An 18,238-nucleotide genomic window follows, 5' to 3' on the forward strand; every position below is an offset into this window, starting at 1 on the left:
TTGCTACACAAAGGGAAAGGCGTGTATGCGAGATAAGTAATAGCTAACTTATTTCGCGTTTACAAATTAAAATAAGAGAAACTCCAAACACAAAAAATGACTTTATAAGTTGAGCGATTTTACAAGACGAATTTCCAATCTTCTTCCTCAATTGAAACAGAGCTCAAGTGTTGAGCTTAGCAAACATGGTGGAGATGAGATGAACTGTAACCAATTTTTTTACATCCTCCCCTCAAGTGGAACGCGTCGATAGATTGACAAGGCCCAACTTGGAGATGAGATACATAAAATTCGGACCAATAAGATGTTTGGTAAAGATATCAGCTAATTGATTCTTTGAGGATACATGTGAGGGAGCCAAGAAACCTTGCTTATACTTATCACGAATCAAGTGACAGTCAATTTCTAAATGTTTAGTTCTTTCATGGAATACTGGGTTTGCAACGATGTGAAGTTCAGCTTGGTTATCATAGAGGAAAGGAATTGGAGTGGGGCTGATATCTGGAAATCCTTTAAAATGTTGTATATCCAAGTGAACTCAGAGATTGTGATTCCCATCCTCCTATACTCTGCCTCTACTGTGGATCTAGATATTGTCGTTTGTTTCTTAGTCTTCCAAGATACCAAGCTGCCTCCAAGGAATATGCAGTAACCTGTCAATGATCTTCTCGTGCCCTTGCAAGTTGCCCAGTCTGCATCACAATAGGCAACTAAGCTAAAATCTGCTTCTGAAGATAAGAATAGACCTCTATATATTGAACCTTTTAGATTACGAACAAGATGAATGGCTGCATCCCAATGTTGTTTGCAAGGGTGCTGCATATATTGGCTCAATTGCTGAGTAGCATGGTAGTTGTCAGGCCTATTAAAACCCAAGTAAAGCAATCGTCCCAATAATCTTCTGTAGGCTCCAAAATCAGATAATCGCTCTCCTACAAGGGCTGTAACTTGACTCCAGAAGGCAGTGGGACATTGGTTGCCTTTGCTTGAGAAAGGCCTATATCTTCCACAATGTCCTTGGCATATTTTGCTTGGGTGATAGTGAGGCCTTCATTGGATCTTGCAATTTCCAGGCCCAAGAAATATCTAACCTGTCCTAAATCTTTAATTGTAAATAACTGGTCTAAATAAAGATTGATTTCTGCAAGCACTTCTTCAGATGGACCTGCAAGCAACACATCATCCACATACACAAGCAAACAAAAAAATCCTAAGGTTGTATCTTTAGTAAAGAGACAATAATCATGCTTAGATTGAATAAAACCATAGGTCTCTAGTTTAGGTGTGAATTCTTGATTACATTGTCTTGAGGCTTGTTTGAGACCATAAAGTGATCTTTTTAACTTGCATACATGTCCTTCAGGGACATCATAGCCTTCAGGTGCCTGCATATAAATTTCTTCATCCGAGAAACCATGTAACAAAACATTATTTATACCTAATTGATGAATATGCCATTTAAATTTAGCAGCAACGGTTAAAAAGATCCTCACTGTTACTGCTTTTGCTACAGGAGAAAAATTATCCACATAGTATATTCTAGGTATTTGGTTATACCACTTTGCAACTAGTCTAGCTTTGTACCTTTCTATGGAGCCATCAGAGTTTCATTTTAATTTATATACCCATTTACAACCTGTAGCCCTTTTATGCTGTGGAAGTAATGTGACCTCCCATGTATTGTTTTTCTCCAAGGCTTCGAATTCAGTTGTCATAGCATCTTTCCATTCTTGTTTGTGAACAGCCTGACTATAGGTTTTAGGTTCCTATAAATTAGATAAAGCTACAAGAAAACATTTATTCATTGAAGCTGAATGCACCGTTGTAGCTATGTCTGAGTTTTCAATGATGTGTGTACAGATAAAAATCTTGAAATCTAGCAGGTTTAGTTATAGTTCTGGTTGATCTTCTCAAGGTTTCAATGTCTCTAATCTGTGTCTCAAGAATTTCTTCCTATATTTCATTCTCTAAATTTGTAGTTACATTTTCTTGTGTTTCATCAGTTCCTACAGATTCATCTAAAGGATCTATCTCTCCTTCTAAAGCTATTGTTGGGATTAAACAAGTGATAGGATCAGTTTGTTGACCTACATAGTTTTCTTGGAAAATCACATCTCTAGAAATCAAAATTGTTTTCTTCTTCAAGTCAAATAACTTGTATCCCTTTTGATTGTGTGCATAGCCTAAAAATATGCATTTTATAGCCCTTGGATCAAATTTAGACTTATTTGGTAGTGTGTTGGTTGCAAAACATAAACATTAAAAGGTTCTAAAATGAGAGTAATTCACCGGTTTATCAAAAAGTACTTCATCAGGTGTTTTCCACTTTAAAATAGGTGTTGGTATCCTATTGATAATATATGTTGTTGTTAAGATAGCATCTGTCGAAAATATTTTAGGGAGATTAGATTAAAACATTAATGTTCTTGCTACTTGTAGCAAGTGTTTATGTTTTCTTTCATCAACTCCATTTTGCTGTGGTGTATAAACACGTGTGGTTTGGTGTTAATTCCTTCTTCTTTAAAGAATTTTTGACATTGTTCCCCTAAGAATTTAGTTCCATTACCAGTTCTTATTATTTTAATTCTTGTATCAAATTGTGTCAAAATCATCTTATGAAAGTTAGTAAGTAATCTTGCAGTTTAAGACATCTGTTGCATTAAATAAGTCCAAATGCATCTACTATAATCATCCACTATAGTTAGCAAATATGTGCATCTAGATAGAGAATGTTGATTGTAAGTCCCCCATAAATCAATGTGCGACAAATCAAAGCATTTTTGAGATATAGCATTGCTTAAAGGGAAGGCTACCCTCTATTGTTTGGCTTAAGGACAAATTTCACAAACTGTATGCTGATTTCCTTTTCATCAGGCCTGTATGCATCAGTACATTATAGGAAGTGTGTCCTAGTCAGATGCATTAAGACTAAATTCCTTGTTGTAGTTCAGGACTTTATCTATGTATTTCTTGTCAAATGATTGTTTCTTGAGTAGATATAGCCTTCCTACAAGACATACCACCGCAACCACTTCCTTAGTCATGTGGTCCTACATAACACAATAGGATGAATGAAACTTAAATCTAATATAGGAGGTATTACAGAGTTTACTCACAGATAGCAAGTTAAATTTTGAGTTAGCCACAAACAATGCATTTTTCAGACATATTTTATCAGAAAGCTATTACCAGAGCTTCCCACTGCATGTTTGGTTCCATCTGCAAGATGTATGAAAGTGTTGGACATTTTGGTTTTGGATTCATCAAAAAGTGAAGCATTACTACACATATGTGTAGTGGCTTCACTATCTATGATCCAAGTATTAGTTGTCCAGATACTTACCTGAAAATTCATCACAATTGTCATTTGCTGGTGCAGGTGTTTCATGTCCCATTCCTCCAAAATACCTGTGTAATTTTGCTCTCATGATCTCAGTGACAGACTTTTCATCTATAGCTTTATGCACTGAATCTTCAGATGCAGTTGTGGCCACTGTCTTCTTGCTGGCAGCTGTGTCTTTCTTTCTTTGTTCTATCAATGTTTTATCGCATTCTGGATAACCATAAATTTTAAAAACAAACCTCATTTAAATGACCTGGTTTTCCACATTTTTTAAACACTTGGGTCTCTTGTCTGTCAGATTCTTTTTCTTTTGAAATGTTTTATGGAATTCATATTTCTTGGATTCCTGCATTGCTATGTTTTGAGTAGTTTATGTGTTGCCTGAGTTTATTTCTTTCGGTCTTTCAATACTCAACATCACGGAGTATGCCTTGCTAACACTTGGTAGGGAATCCATCATGAGTATCTGATTCCTAACATGATCATAGTTCTCTTGCAATCCCATTAAAAATTGCATTAAACTGATCAAATGTTTTTAGTTCTGCAATCTCTTTTGCAGCTTCACAGACACATAGAGGATTAGGAGTGATACAGGGTAATTCATCCCAAAACCTCTTCAGTTTAGAGAAATAAGATGATATAGATAATGAACCTTGTGATATGGAATCCATCTATTTTTTTCAACTGATTTTTCATTGGCCCATTAGTTTGTCCAAATCTGGTCTCCAACTCAACCCATAACTCTCTGGAAGTATTTGTGTATAGGAAGCTTTCTACAATCTCCTTTGAGATGGAGTGTAAAATCCATTAAGTCACCATGTAATCAGCCCTTATCCATTGTTCCAATTCTTTCCCATTTTCATCAGGTTTGACTCATTCTCCATTAATGAAGCTCAACTTCATTTTAGCCCCTAAAACAATTTTTATTAATCTACTCCATGAGAGATAGTTGGAGCCGTCTAATGGAGTGGATACCAAGCTTAGGCCTGGGTTATCACTTGGGTGAAACTTCAAGATATCTGCATCATCCGCCATTTCAGTTTCAATGTTTCTTGTAGTTAACAAGGAAGATCAAGAAAGGAAACAAGGATTTTTCAAAGGTAGAGTCAGAGACCATCAAGGATGGCTCTAATATCATGTTGAAAAGTTAAACAAGGCAAGAATTGTAAAGAACAACTCCATGGAAGAACCAAATTTCTCTATAAAATCTTTATTCAAGAAGAAGATTGAAGAATGGTTTTTGTTACAGAGAACGAAAGAGCAATTCAGCTCTTATATCTATTGTTCAAAGCTAGTTAACTATTGGTAGCACCCTAACTAACCAAGAGTTTTACTACACAAAGGAAAATGTGTGTCGAGAAAAGTAATAGCTAGCTTATCTCGCATTTACAAATTAAAATAAGAAAAACTCCAAAATTAAACAACGACTTTATAAGTCGAGCGATTTTACAAGATAGATTTCCAGTCTTCTTCCTCAATTGAAACAGAGCTCAAGTGTTGAGCTTAGCAGACATGGTGGAGATGAGATGAACTGCAACCTATTTCTTTACAATATGATAAGATTAAAGGTTAGTAAATGATTATCCCAATTAGAATAGGAATGGTGCTCCAGAAATTTAGAGGAGGAAGATGAAATTTTCTTTGAATTTCTTCTCCTCTTTCATTCATTTGTCATTTCTCAAAATATAGTGCCTATCTTGTAAGCTCAGTACAACGGTTCCTTATGAAAAGGATCATGCACCACTTGACTATATGTAAGCCTTTCATAAAGATAAGAATACTAACAACTGTGTCAACTATATTCCTTGGCTTTTCGCCATTATAATAATATCTTTTATATTATCTAAATACTACCTATATAGGTCTATTTATCCTTTTCTAGAACCCAAATACAATTTGCTATAAGTGTTAAGTCGTCCACTTGTATCATTGCCCACCCCATCAAGAAGGCATTGTCCTCAAGGCCCATGAAATGGTAGTTATGCAGCAACGCAAAACACCCTTTCGCAGCAACTGCAATTGAACGAAGTCCTCCTTCAACGAAAACTAGCAGCGACCAACAATTAGAAATATGTGGCTAGATCTAAAGCGGCGGAGGACGAAAATTGCAAGGGAAAATAGGGGGTGAAAGCATAAATGGAAAAACGGTATAGGTAGAGGTGAGTGCTCACCGGAAAACCAAGGAGGATGAAAAATGCGGAGGAATGGTGGGCCGGCGAAACTTGCGTCTGGCTCAAGCGGGCGGTGCACAGATGGGGAGGCATTCGACATCTGAGGCGGGTGAATACGAAGACGACGAAGAGGTTGTTGAGGCAGCATTTGGGCGGGCGAATAGATGAGTAGTGAAATTAGTATGACGAGGACGAGGAGCAACAATCGCAAACGGGTCAACATAGAATTTTGGAGGAGATGAGAGAAAGGAAAAAATTATTATAGCAGAGCGTGGCGGTGAAGATAATAGTGGAGCAAAGTAACATGGAGATTGCGGCAAAGAGAGTTGTCTCAGTATCACCTTTCACGGATAGTTGCTTGGACTCTTTCATAAAAAGCGAGCAAAGGCTCTACCATGGTCGAAGACAATGGTGCTACATGAGCTGTTGCTATAACTGCTGATGGAGAATTGGGTGTCGAGGAGCTAGCGACATTCCATCATAGAATGGATGACGAATGTCCTTCCCCGATCGAAGACGATAGCTCTTGGGTCTCCTTGTAAACTATCAATTGCTTCAAAGAGAAACGTCACTACAAGAGAGAATAGAGTAACCAGATGCAATGGGTATTGCGGTAGCAACATATTGGAGTTTTTGGGAAAGGGGGCTAACAGAAGATTAGTCCGTGCGAGAAATATAGAAGAAGAAGTGGGCATGGTGCGAAGCGGAGGTAAGGATACTGAGAGTTGGTGTAACCGCGGTTGTATTGCCCTGAGTTTGTGCTGCTATGGCGGCAGCGACTTGGAAATGGTTGTAGTGACTTGCGGCATCGATGGCTGAGGGGGGATAGGTGTAACACCTGAGAACGAGAGTTGATGCTATGTAAAAGGTAACTGATATTGGTGTTGTGGTGTAAGGGTTTGGTCCAGCAGATGTGAAGATTCTTGAGTTGGGGCGGAAAGCGGGAAACGAGTCTGTGGTTGTAATTGTTGGGGTATGGGGGGAAGAGTCGGTGTTGTGGCCGTGGTTCTTCTCTTGCGGTGTTGGGGGAATTGCTGGCGGAGTTTAGTGATGGCGACTATTGTTAACTCGTGTGTGATACCATTGTGGAATGACAATCTTCCACCATCACGGTGAGGGAGTCGATGGAAGCTTGGTGAAGTAGAAAATTTGATTTAGAGATATGAGCAGAAGTCAGCATGATGGAGGAAGAGATCGAATTGAAAGCACCAAATGATAAAATCAAAAGTTAGAAAATGGTGATCCGAATTAGAGAAGGGATGGAGCTCCAGAAATTTAGAGGAGGAAGATGAAACTTTCTTTGAATTTCTTCTCTACTTTAATTCAATTGCCATTCCTCAAAATTTAGTGTCTATCTTGTAAGCTCAGTACAACAGTTCCTTATGAACAGGATCATGCACCACTTGGCGATATCTAAACCTTTCATAAAGATAAGAATCCTGACAACTGTGCCAGCTATATTCTTTAGCTTTTCTTCATTATAACAATATCTATTATATTATCTTATACTACCTATATAGGTTTATTTATCCATTTTTAGAACCTAAATACAGTTTGGGCCATCCACTTGGTATAATATTACTGAAAGTTTGTGTAAAACAAAGAAAAAAGATTGCTTAACGAAATTATTTTTTTTTAGGACTTTTATTTTGAATTAAGTTCAGTCATATTAAAGTAACATTTATTACGTGATTGTCTGATTAAAATATATTTTAAAAGTATATGTGTGTGGCTGCCTAAAATTTTTAATGGTTATTGACTAAAAGTCATGGTAAATGTGAAGGTACATGGATGTGAAGGAAGTGGATCGGATCGAGAAGCGCAGTGAAAGGGCAAAAAATAAAAATAATCAAAATAAAACATAATATACCCGATCAAGAGGTGTACTTTTAATCTTTTCTTAGGCGTTCGGTGTACAATAAATATAAATAACCAAGCCTAGAATGAATAAGAAAATCAAGAGGCAGAAAAATATAGAAAAAGATTACCCTTGTCATTTTCAGGCAGAAAAATATAGAAAAAGATTACCCTTGTCATTTTCTTGAACAGCTGCTAGCATTGACTCCCTTTCAATTGGATCTCTCTCTACGAGGTTGCAACCTTTAAAATCTCTAAATCATCCACTACAATCCCTAGGAGATCCTCCTTTCCTTGTGCTCGCAAGACAAAGAAAAGGAACAAGAAATCAAAAACTCATTTTTAGTTAAAAGCTTTGATTTCTTGTTATTCCTTCTTTGATTCAATGAACCAAAGGAACAAATATGGAGAGAGATGCGAGAGTGCTGAAAAAATTTGGAGAGAGAGAGAGAGAGAGCTAGAAATCATGAGTTTAAGTTGTGTGTGATGAGAGGGTTTGTCAGTGTTTTGACTTAGTAAAAAACCACTAGATAATGAAGGCGAGATAGAGACACATTCACACTTATTCTTTTATTGCCAGTATAGTCGCCGATGTTTAAATGTCGTTCGGTGTATAGTTCGCTTCCCTTGGCCGAATAGAGATTCGCATAACGACATTGAATGGGCTAGTAGGAGATGGAGGGGAAAACACATCATCAACGTGGCATACCGCACACTACTTGGAGCATGTGTCTACCACATCTGGAGAGAATACAATCAAAGAAGCTTTGAGCATATTGAGAGAAATCCGACTAGTTTAGTCACTAGCATTATAGAAGACGTCAGATTACGTATTCTTAGTATTACTTTACCGAGCACTGTTAGCACTAGAGCACTTTATAGATTGTGGCGTATCCCTTGGGATGAGGGAGAAGCCATCGATTGAGCGCTGTTGTACTTCATATTTATTCTATTTTATGAAATTTACCTTTTCCCGGAAAAAACCACTAGATAAGACCTACCTTATCCAAACTCTTCCTACACAAACCCTAGCTAAGTTTTTCACTTTTCATGAGCCAAAATTCGGCCATGCCTCACCCTAAAATCAACCAACCTTATATTTGACCTAGACAAGGTCAAATCGGATCATGAGCTTGATCTAAAGTGGACTAGGTTCTAATAGATCAAGCCCATGTTCAATGGACCTAAATTGAATCCATCAACTTAAATCCATTAAACTTATTAAAATACCCAAGCTCACTCTCTCATTAATTTATAAGTCCAATCCATAAATTAAATCAAGCCCAACTAAATTAATTCAATTAATTCAAAAGGCCTAAAATTCAAAACTAGTTAATTCAATTAATTGATCTTTACAAAAATTCAACCCATAAATTTCATATATAAATGATAGAATCATTTATTCTCTCCAAAAAATTAATTTAATCTAATTAAATTAATCTCCACTTATTGAAATTAATTTCACATTAATTGCACCATATCCCGATGATTAGAGTGTGACTTTTTAGATTCACCTCAACTAGACTTGGACGTATTCTCAACACAATTAATTAAATCTAATTTAATTAATTAATCTGTGACACTGGCTTGCTCAACGAATCTGTTGTATTTTCTACTAAGTTGATTCAATCCATCCGTACGTCATCTCTACCTACCATCTCTCTAAGCAGATGGTATAGTCTAAGAATATGTTTTGATCGATTATGAGATCTCGATTTCTTGGCTTGCGCTATAGCCCCGTTATTACCACAGAAGATAATTACTGGCTCGATAATGCTAGATACTACATCCAGAGTTTTTCGTCCAAACCGCCTACTTAAGTCCTTCTGAAGCGGCTATGTACTCAGGTTTTGTAGTGGAATCAATTATGGTGTCCTACTTGGAGCTTTTCCAAGCTACCACACCACCTTTAGTCTTGAATACAAACCCTAACTGTGATTTGGGATTGTTGTCATCCGATTGGAAGTTGGCATTGCTGTAGCCTTCCAATATCAATTCTCCACCGCTATAGACCAAGAACATAGTTTTAGTTCTTCTTCGGTACTTAATTATAGTTTTGATCATAGTCCAGTCTGTTTCTCCAGCACACGCTCAATATCTACGTAAGCGACGTAAAGCCTAGTGCAAGCATACATATTGCTGCCTACAACCGAAGCATAGGAGACGTTGAACATCCTTTCAAGCTCCTCATCAATCTTTGGAGACTTCTTCTTGGACAGTTTAACCCCATTTTTCATCGAAAGGAATCCTCGTTTAGACTGCTCCATCTTGAGCCTCTTCAAGACTTTTTCAATATACGAGTTTTGGGTCATTCCCAACATCTTTTTAGATCTCTCTTTAGATATTTTGATCCTAAGGATGTAGGTATCCTCAACCAAATCTTTCAAGGAGAATTGAATGGATAACCACGCTTTAATATCTCCTAACATCTTGACATTGTTTCTAATGAGTAAGATGTTGCCCTCGTAAAGCACAAGGAATGCAATAGAGCTCCCATTGACCTTCTTATATATACAAAGGTCAAAAATCATTTTTGATGAAATCATAACTCCGTATAACTTTATAAAATATATGTTCCAGCTTCGAGAGGCTTATTTCAAGCCATAGATGGATCTTCGGAGATGGCGGAACTTCTGCTCTTTTCCTATTTCCATAAAACCTCCGACTAATCTATATAGATCTCTTCCTCAAAGAAACCATTAAGGAAAGCGATTTTTACATCCATCTGACATATTTTATAGTCATATCATGCTGTTATAGCAAGCATAATCCAAATAGATTTAGCTAGTGGTAGCAGGTAGAAAAGTTTCCTCAAACTAAGTTTATCCTTTTGCCACAAGCCTAATCTTGAAGATTGTCACCTCCCCATCAGCCCCAAGCTTACGCTTGCTAACCCATTTGCACCCGAAGGGCTTAACACTTTTAGATCGGTCCACCAATGTCCAAACTTGGTTCGAACTCATAGAGCCCATTTAGGATTTCATTGCTTCAAGCCACTTTTTCGAATTGATGTCCAATATCACTTATCTGTATGTCTTTTGATCATTATCCCACTGACTAGTCATGCCTAGAAATCCATACCTTCCGGGAGGATGAGGAACTCTAGTTGTCCTACAGAGGATTGGAACATTACCAATGGGAACGTCAGGCGCAGATGATGTACTTGCATTCGACTAAGGTGTCTCATTTGATTCCTTAAGAAACAACTCATTGCATCGGGTGTCCGCTAGAAAACCTCTTTTCAAGAACATTGTATTGCCCAAGGCAAATACCTTTTGCTCAGATGGTCATAAAAATAGTATCATGTAGTGTTTTTCGGATAACGGATGAACCTATACAAACTAGATCTTTGTCTCCCACTGTTCTTTTGATGTATGGAGGGTTACCCCATACTCTCAAGTACTTATAAGAAGTAGGCTTGTCGTCCCATATCTGATATGGTTGGGCCATTATCTTAGATCACTGGCGCTATGTTTAATAACTTAGTTGTCGTCTCAAGTGCATAACACTAGAAGGATAAGGGTAGTTCAGTAAAACTCATCATGGACCGAACCATGTCCAAAAGGGTTTGATTTCTCCTTTTAGACACGTCGTTCAACTGAGGCGTCCCCGGTGGTGTCCTTTGAGAGACAATACCATTCTCCTTTAAATAATCTCGAAACTCACCACTTAGATACTCGCCACCTTGGTCTAACCGAAGGACTTTAATTTAGCAATTAGTTTGGTTTTCAACTTTAAGTTTGAATAATTTGAACCTCACAAATACCTCAAACTTGTACCCCATCAGGTAAACATAACCATACCGGGAATGACCCAAAGACGTTTAAATAGATCAAATCCAACAGACCATTGGCAAGTGTGCTTTGTCAAACAAAGGGTTTTCTAGTCATTTTCCCTTTCAAATAGGACTCATAGGCTGGTAAGTTGTCCAATTTGTCTATTCTAGACTTTTTTGAGTCCACTAATCTTCTTATCAGATCTTGAGAGATGTGACCTAGCCACGCATGCCAGATCTGTGGGTTAAGATTGGTTAAATTTACGTTATTTTGAGCAATCATGATCCGATTAGACCTTTGTAGAATATAAAGACCGTTATTTAATTTACCTTGCAGATGAGAACAACCATTTTTCATCAAATAAAAGTATTTTTTATTAATCAATAACTTAAAACCAGCATTGTCCAATAACAGAATGAATATGATGTTTTTTATCATGTTGGGTACAAAATAACACTCTTTTAATTAGAGCTTAACATGATTACTAACTACTAAGTTGACGGTTATTACAGCTTCAGCAGCAACAGCCTTGTCATCACCAAACAAATAAATTAAAACCATCCATACAGTCAAAGGGCTTTGTGATCATCTAATGTTGATCTAATTAAAAATGACAGCATGAAAATACATCAAGTAATCATGAATTACACATCATATATGATATTCAATATCGTATAATATCATATATCCAAATCCAGTAAATATATGTAAAATAACGCATAAAAATGGACACAAGTACAACCCATGCAAAAAATAATTCTTCTTTGAAAATTCATTCCAAATTAATTTTAGTAATTTAATTTTTTGAAAATTCTAATTCTCAACCAAATTAAATATACCAAAATTAATCATTTCAGGAAAATATACAGGAAACTAAATTTCTGAAGAAATAGAAAAACGAACCGCCCTATTGGCTTAGTTGGTCGCGCACACTACCTCTTGCACGTGGCCCTAGCAAACACCAGCTATCGAGCAAAACGAGCTCACAACGAATAAGGGCCCTTGCCCGCACATAGTGTCATGCAACCACCGCCGGCACGGGTGCTGGCGAGGCTGCGGGCATAGGGTTCTCTCTCGAAATGACTGTTGTTTTTAGGGTCTTTTTGAAATTTTTTTTTTCTTGTAAATTCTGAAATAACAAGAACATCTAATTTTTTTAGAAAATATACAATTTTCAAAAAGAATTCCTGTTGCCCAAATTAAACAAGAAAATTTATAGATCCAGATATGCAATCAATACAGTGAATCTCATGCTTCTAGAACTGATTAACCATGTTAGCATGTTGATTCACGTAAAACATGTATGATTCAAGGTTTAGATACTAAATCGAGCTCTAATATCACTTGAAGGAAGTGGATTGGTCCGAAAAGCGTGGCGAAAGTGCGGAAAATAATAAAGAAAATCATCGAAATATAACGTAATATAGCTCATCAAAGGGTGTACCCTTGACATTTTCTCGAGCGTTTGGTCTATAAATATAAATAACCATGCCTAGAATGAGCAATAAAATGAAGAGGCGGAAAAAAATAAAAGACCCGTTAACTCCCTGTAAATCGGATCTTTCTCCACGAGGTTTCAACCTTACAAGCCCTCTAGTCGTCCACTACAATCACCTGGAGATCCTCTTTTCCTCGTGCTAGCAAGACAAAGAAAGGGAAGGGAGAAATCAATAACATGTTATTAGTTAACTGCATTGATTTCTTGTTTTTCCTTTTTTGATTCAATGAACTAAAGGAACAAAGATGGAGAGAAATGGGAGAGTGCTGAAAGAATCAAGAGGAAGAGAGAGAGAGAGAGAGAGAGCTAGAAACCGTGAGTTTGAGTTGTGTATGATTAGAGGATTTGTCAGTATTTTGACCTAGCAGAAAATCGGTAGATAAGACTTAGCTTATCCAAACTCTCCCTTAATGAACCCTAGCGAATTTTTTCACTCAAAATGAGCCAAAAAAGTTTAGAAGATTCATTAGGAGATTACTTTACTTGGAGTTCACAAGACATGATCTTTCTTTTTCCTTTGAGCACATTAGTTAGTTTTTACAGCAGCTCACAAACTTGTATTGGGGCCGTATTCTCTATGTGGTCCATTATCTCAAAGGCTCAACCGATGTTGGCCTTTTTTTTTTTTTTCCAGCTTCAAACAACTTTCAACTGATTGCATACACAAACTCTACTTCGGCGTCTTGCCTTGATTCCCGATGCTTAGTCACTGGCTATTGTATTTTTCTTGGCTTCACCCTCATCTTTTGGAAGACCAAGAAGCAGAACATGGTGTCCCATTCTTCCACTGAGGTTGAATGGATGCAATCATTTGTGAGCTTCATTAGCTTTCTTGCTTGTTGCAGGATTTTTACATTCCTTTCTCCACTTCTATCCCCTTTTGATGTGACAATTAGGCTATCATCCGCATCATAGCCAGCCATACATTTTATGCATGAATGAAGCATCTCGATTGTCACATCATTCAAGACAAACAAGGGGGGTTTCAATTGCCCTTTGTACATTGCTAGCAAGCATCAACTCGCTGACGTTTTCACCAAGTCTATACTTGGTTCCAGAATTTACTGTTCAAGCTGGGCCTCATTCCGCTTTCCCAGTCTCTAGCTTTGGGGGGGGGGAGTTGTGAAGGTTCATGCGTGAAGATCTTGCAGGTCATGCACTATAAGTCTTGGAAGAAAGGAGCATAGGAGTTCTGCAAAAGAGACGTGCTAAAATCACATAAAATGCACTTATACACTTACACTTTCATTTTAGTTGTAATATATATGTTTTTAGTTCAGTGGTAGAGCTGTTTTGCCGTAGTTATAAACTATAACAAATGTTTTATCTACATTAGTAAAAATTACGGTCAAATCGTACCGTAATCGTAGTCAATGACTATTTACTATAACTATTTATTTTAATCATAACAATTAGCTATAAATAAATGTTAAAAAATCTTCTGTATATTTCTAAAACAATAGTCTGTATATATTAACCAATCACAAACATAAAAAATTGAGCATGATTTTGAAAAAGGGAAAAAGTTCATTTAATTTGCTTCTCTTAATTGTGTGTGGAGAATGGGCACTATTTAATATTAAGAACATAGATTGATTTAATTAATTAAAAAATAATTGATTAATTTTATTAATAAACTGCATTAAAATTGGTTGAAGAATAATTTTAGATGAGAAAGTTGAGGTAAAATTAATTCTATTAACAAACTAATTTTAGATGAATTTTTGCTATTTATCATTATTTTCACAATCCTTTCATTTAAGAAAATTATATAGGCTTAAAGGCAATTTTCGTCCCCTAATTTCAGGCCATTCTCGTTTTAATCCCCTAACTTACTAGGATTTCAATTTGGTCCCGTAAAACTAAAAAATTTTCAATTTTGGTCCAAATTTCGCCAAAAAAAGTCACATGTGACTTTTTAAATTGGGGGTTGGAGTGTGATTGGTTGGAAAATATGATGTGGCGCCGACGTGGCGCCCATTTGAAAATTTTAAAAAAAAAAACTGACTGACGTGGATTTTTGTGGATTAAAAATCCACGTCAGCTAATGACATGGATTTAAAGGGGCCTCAACAGATTATCTGTCATCCCTTTTCCCTAATTCCCCTAATTTCCTTTGAACCGAACCCTAATTCCCCTAATTCCCCTCGAACCCGAGCCCTAATTCCCTAATCTCCTTCAAACCCAAGCTGCGAAAACCTATCTACTACCCACCATTTGTGAAGACGAACAAGATTAAGCCACTTTGGAGTGAAGGATGGTGTTCGTTCGACAGGATAGGCATATGGGTATGCCTCCTCCTCAATACCGTAAGTATTCTCCAACCTTTTCTTTCATTTTCTGTAGAGATAAATTGACCTTGCCAGGTTTTGTTAATTGTTGTTTATGTGGACCCTTGCCGGGTTGTTTATTATTTTTGTTTTGTCATTGTCGACCAACTGTCGATCATGGTGCTTCTCTTTGTTTGTTTTATACTTTTAATGGTGTGGTCCCCTACAGTAACACGTGCTTCTGTTTTTTTGTGTTTTAATACAGATTCTGACACTAATTCCATTATACTATCTCTACATTATAATGGTGTGGCTAGACATATACCTGAAGTTGTGTATGTGGGGGGTAGGGTGTCTAAATATGATTATGTATTACCCCAGGAGATCAATATTGAAACTCTAAATCTGTTTTGTGATAGCCTTGGGTTAGAGAATGATAGGGCATTTTATATAATTGTGAATAAAGACTTTAACTTGTTGATTTATAATAATGATATGAAGAGTGCATGGAGGAGAATTAGGAAGAATGATAGAGAGATGTTAATTTATGTTGAAGTTAAGGTGGGTGAAGGGGTTGTAGAGATGGTTGAGGAGGGTGAAGGGGTTGCTGAAACTGAAATGGGGGAGGGGGTGAGGAACCCTTTACTTTTTTTGGGGTTGAAGTGAATGAAGGTGAGGGTGAGGGTGCTGAAGGTGAGGGGAAGGGTGACTTGGTAGATAATGATTATGAGGGACTTAGGGTGAATTAGTAGCTGGTGATGAAAATGTGGGGGTTCAAAGGGAAAGTGGGAGGGTGGAAGGGGAAAATGATAGTGATGAAGAGAATGGGGAGTCTAGTGAAGAAGTTGATGTGGTGGATAATGATAGGGAATTAGATGAGAAAAGGAATTCAGATGGGGATGGTGAGGGACCTTCACACCCACTTTTCAATGTAAATGAAACATATAACCCCACATTCGAAATTGGCATGTTGTTTAGCAATAAAAAAGAATGCAAAAAGGCCTTGCAGTCACATGCAATCAAGTCGAAAAGAACATTGAAATTTACAAAAAATAACAAAAGAAGGATCTATGCCGAATGTGGGGATACTGATTGTCAATGGAAGCTGCATGCAATTAAAGTAAAGGATGAGGAGACTTTCCAAATCAATCTACTACAATCTCACCACTCATGTCCACAAATCTTTGATGTGAAAAATATGAAGACCAATTGGTTGAAGGATAGATACTAGCAGAAATTTAAATCTGATCCAAAAAGAAATGTGAAAGGGTGGAGAGTGGATGTAATAAATGAACTAAGAGTTAATGTGTCAAAAGCTCAGGCTTATAGAGCAAAAAAGGCTGCATTGAAAGAAATTGAGGGTGCTCCTGAATGGCAATATAGTAGATTGTGGGATTATGCTGAACAGATAAGAAGAACAAATCCTGGTTCTACTGTAGTTTTGAGGACAGAAGATAATATAATAGAAACAAGGTTTAGCAGGATTTATGTAGGTTCTGCGGCCTTAAAAAGAGGGTGGAAAGCTAGTTGTAGGCCTATAATTGGGGTGCATAGGTGTCACTTGAAGGGGTCTCATGGGGGTATTTTGCTCACTGGAGTTGGAGTAGATCGACAACAATCTATTCCCTATTTGTTATGCAGTTGTGGATAAAGAATGTAGGGAGACTTGGGAGTGGTTTCTAATAATTCTGTAGCATGATTTGAATATAGTTAGAGATTTTGAATACACTTTCATGTTCGATAAACAGAAGGGACTTATGCAAGCTGTTGGAGATGTCTTTCTTGGGAGTGACCACAGATTTTGCGTATGACACCTTCATAACAATTTCAAGCTAGCTGGTTTTAGGGGACATGGACTTAAAAATGCTTTATGGAATGCTGCTAGAGCTTGTACCGTAAGTGAGTGGAAGAAATGTATGGAATAAATGAAAAAATTGTCTAAAGCTGCACATGATTCGTTGAATGATAAACCTCCAACACAATGGTCTAGATCTCATTTTTTAGTGAGCTTAGCACTTGTGACATGCTTTTGAATAATGTATGTGAGATATTTAATAGTTGTATAATTGATGCAAGAGAAAAGCCCCTTCTAACCATGTGAGAATGGATAAGAGAATACTTCATGCGGAGAATGCAAGAGAACAGAGATAAGTGTGCTACTAAGTGGAAGAAAAGATTGTGCCCAAAAATTCATGAAATCCTACAAAAACAAATAAATAAGATTTCTGATTGTATACCAATTAAGGCCAATGATCAACATTATCAAGTTTCTAGTTTTGATGGGAGTCAACATGCCGTGGACTTGGGGTCTAGAAGTTGCAGCTGTAGGAAATGGCAATTCTCGGGTATTCCTTGCAAACATGGTTGTTGTGCTATATACTTTCAAAAGCTTGATCCTGTAGACTTTGTAGATGAATGTTATAGTGTTGAAACTTACAAAAAAGTTTATGCACCTGCAATACTACCAATGAGCCACGAAACACTATGGCATGAGACTAGCATCATACCACCTCTACCCCCAAATTTTGGTAGAGGTCCAGGGAGACCGAAAAATGGTAGAAGAAGAGAGAGCGATGAGCTTCCAGCCAAAAAGAAAAAGAAGACACCACAGGTGCAGAAGATTAGGACATTAGCTGAAACTGAGCGATTGGGACAGGCTACATCAAGTGTAAGTGCACTTTTACATGAAGTTATATTGTTACAATTAAACATAATGAATTTACATTTAAGTGCACTTTTACATGATGATTATAGGGATCTTTGCATACAAATATTCTCCCACCATTGCAAGTGCAAGATGAAGATGAGCAACCTGAAGCATGCTTGACTCAAGATCAAATGCAACCTGCACCTACACCTGTACCCCCTCCACCAGTGTTCATGCCTGGACCATCAATGTTTGATCAATTACACATGAACAACCCAGGGGAAACTTTGCAATCAAGAGTCACAATCCATGCACTTCTACCTTTTAGAGGAAGACAAATATTGCCGTCATTTTCTATGAGGCCACGTTCTGAAGCAAGTGAACCAATAGTGAAAGAAGGAAGATAAAAGTTTCTAAAGTTAAACAAGTGATTGCAAGTTTGACATTATTTTGTACAGTGATTGCAAGTGATGTATATGACCGTATTTTGCTGTCTAGTGGTGTATATGACGATGTTTTTGACAATGACAGTATTTTGTTTAACGTCATATACAATTTCAGATTTTTGCTTGTGACAATATCGGTATATTGTTGTCTAGTGGTGTATATGACGATGTTTTTGACAATGAAGTTATATAACGAATGTCATATACAATTTCAGATTTTTTACAATGAC

This window comes from Sesamum indicum, linkage group LG5, assembly GCF_000512975.1.
Source record: "Sesamum indicum cultivar Zhongzhi No. 13 linkage group LG5, S_indicum_v1.0, whole genome shotgun sequence".
Taxonomy (NCBI): Eukaryota; Viridiplantae; Streptophyta; class Magnoliopsida; order Lamiales; family Pedaliaceae; genus Sesamum; species Sesamum indicum.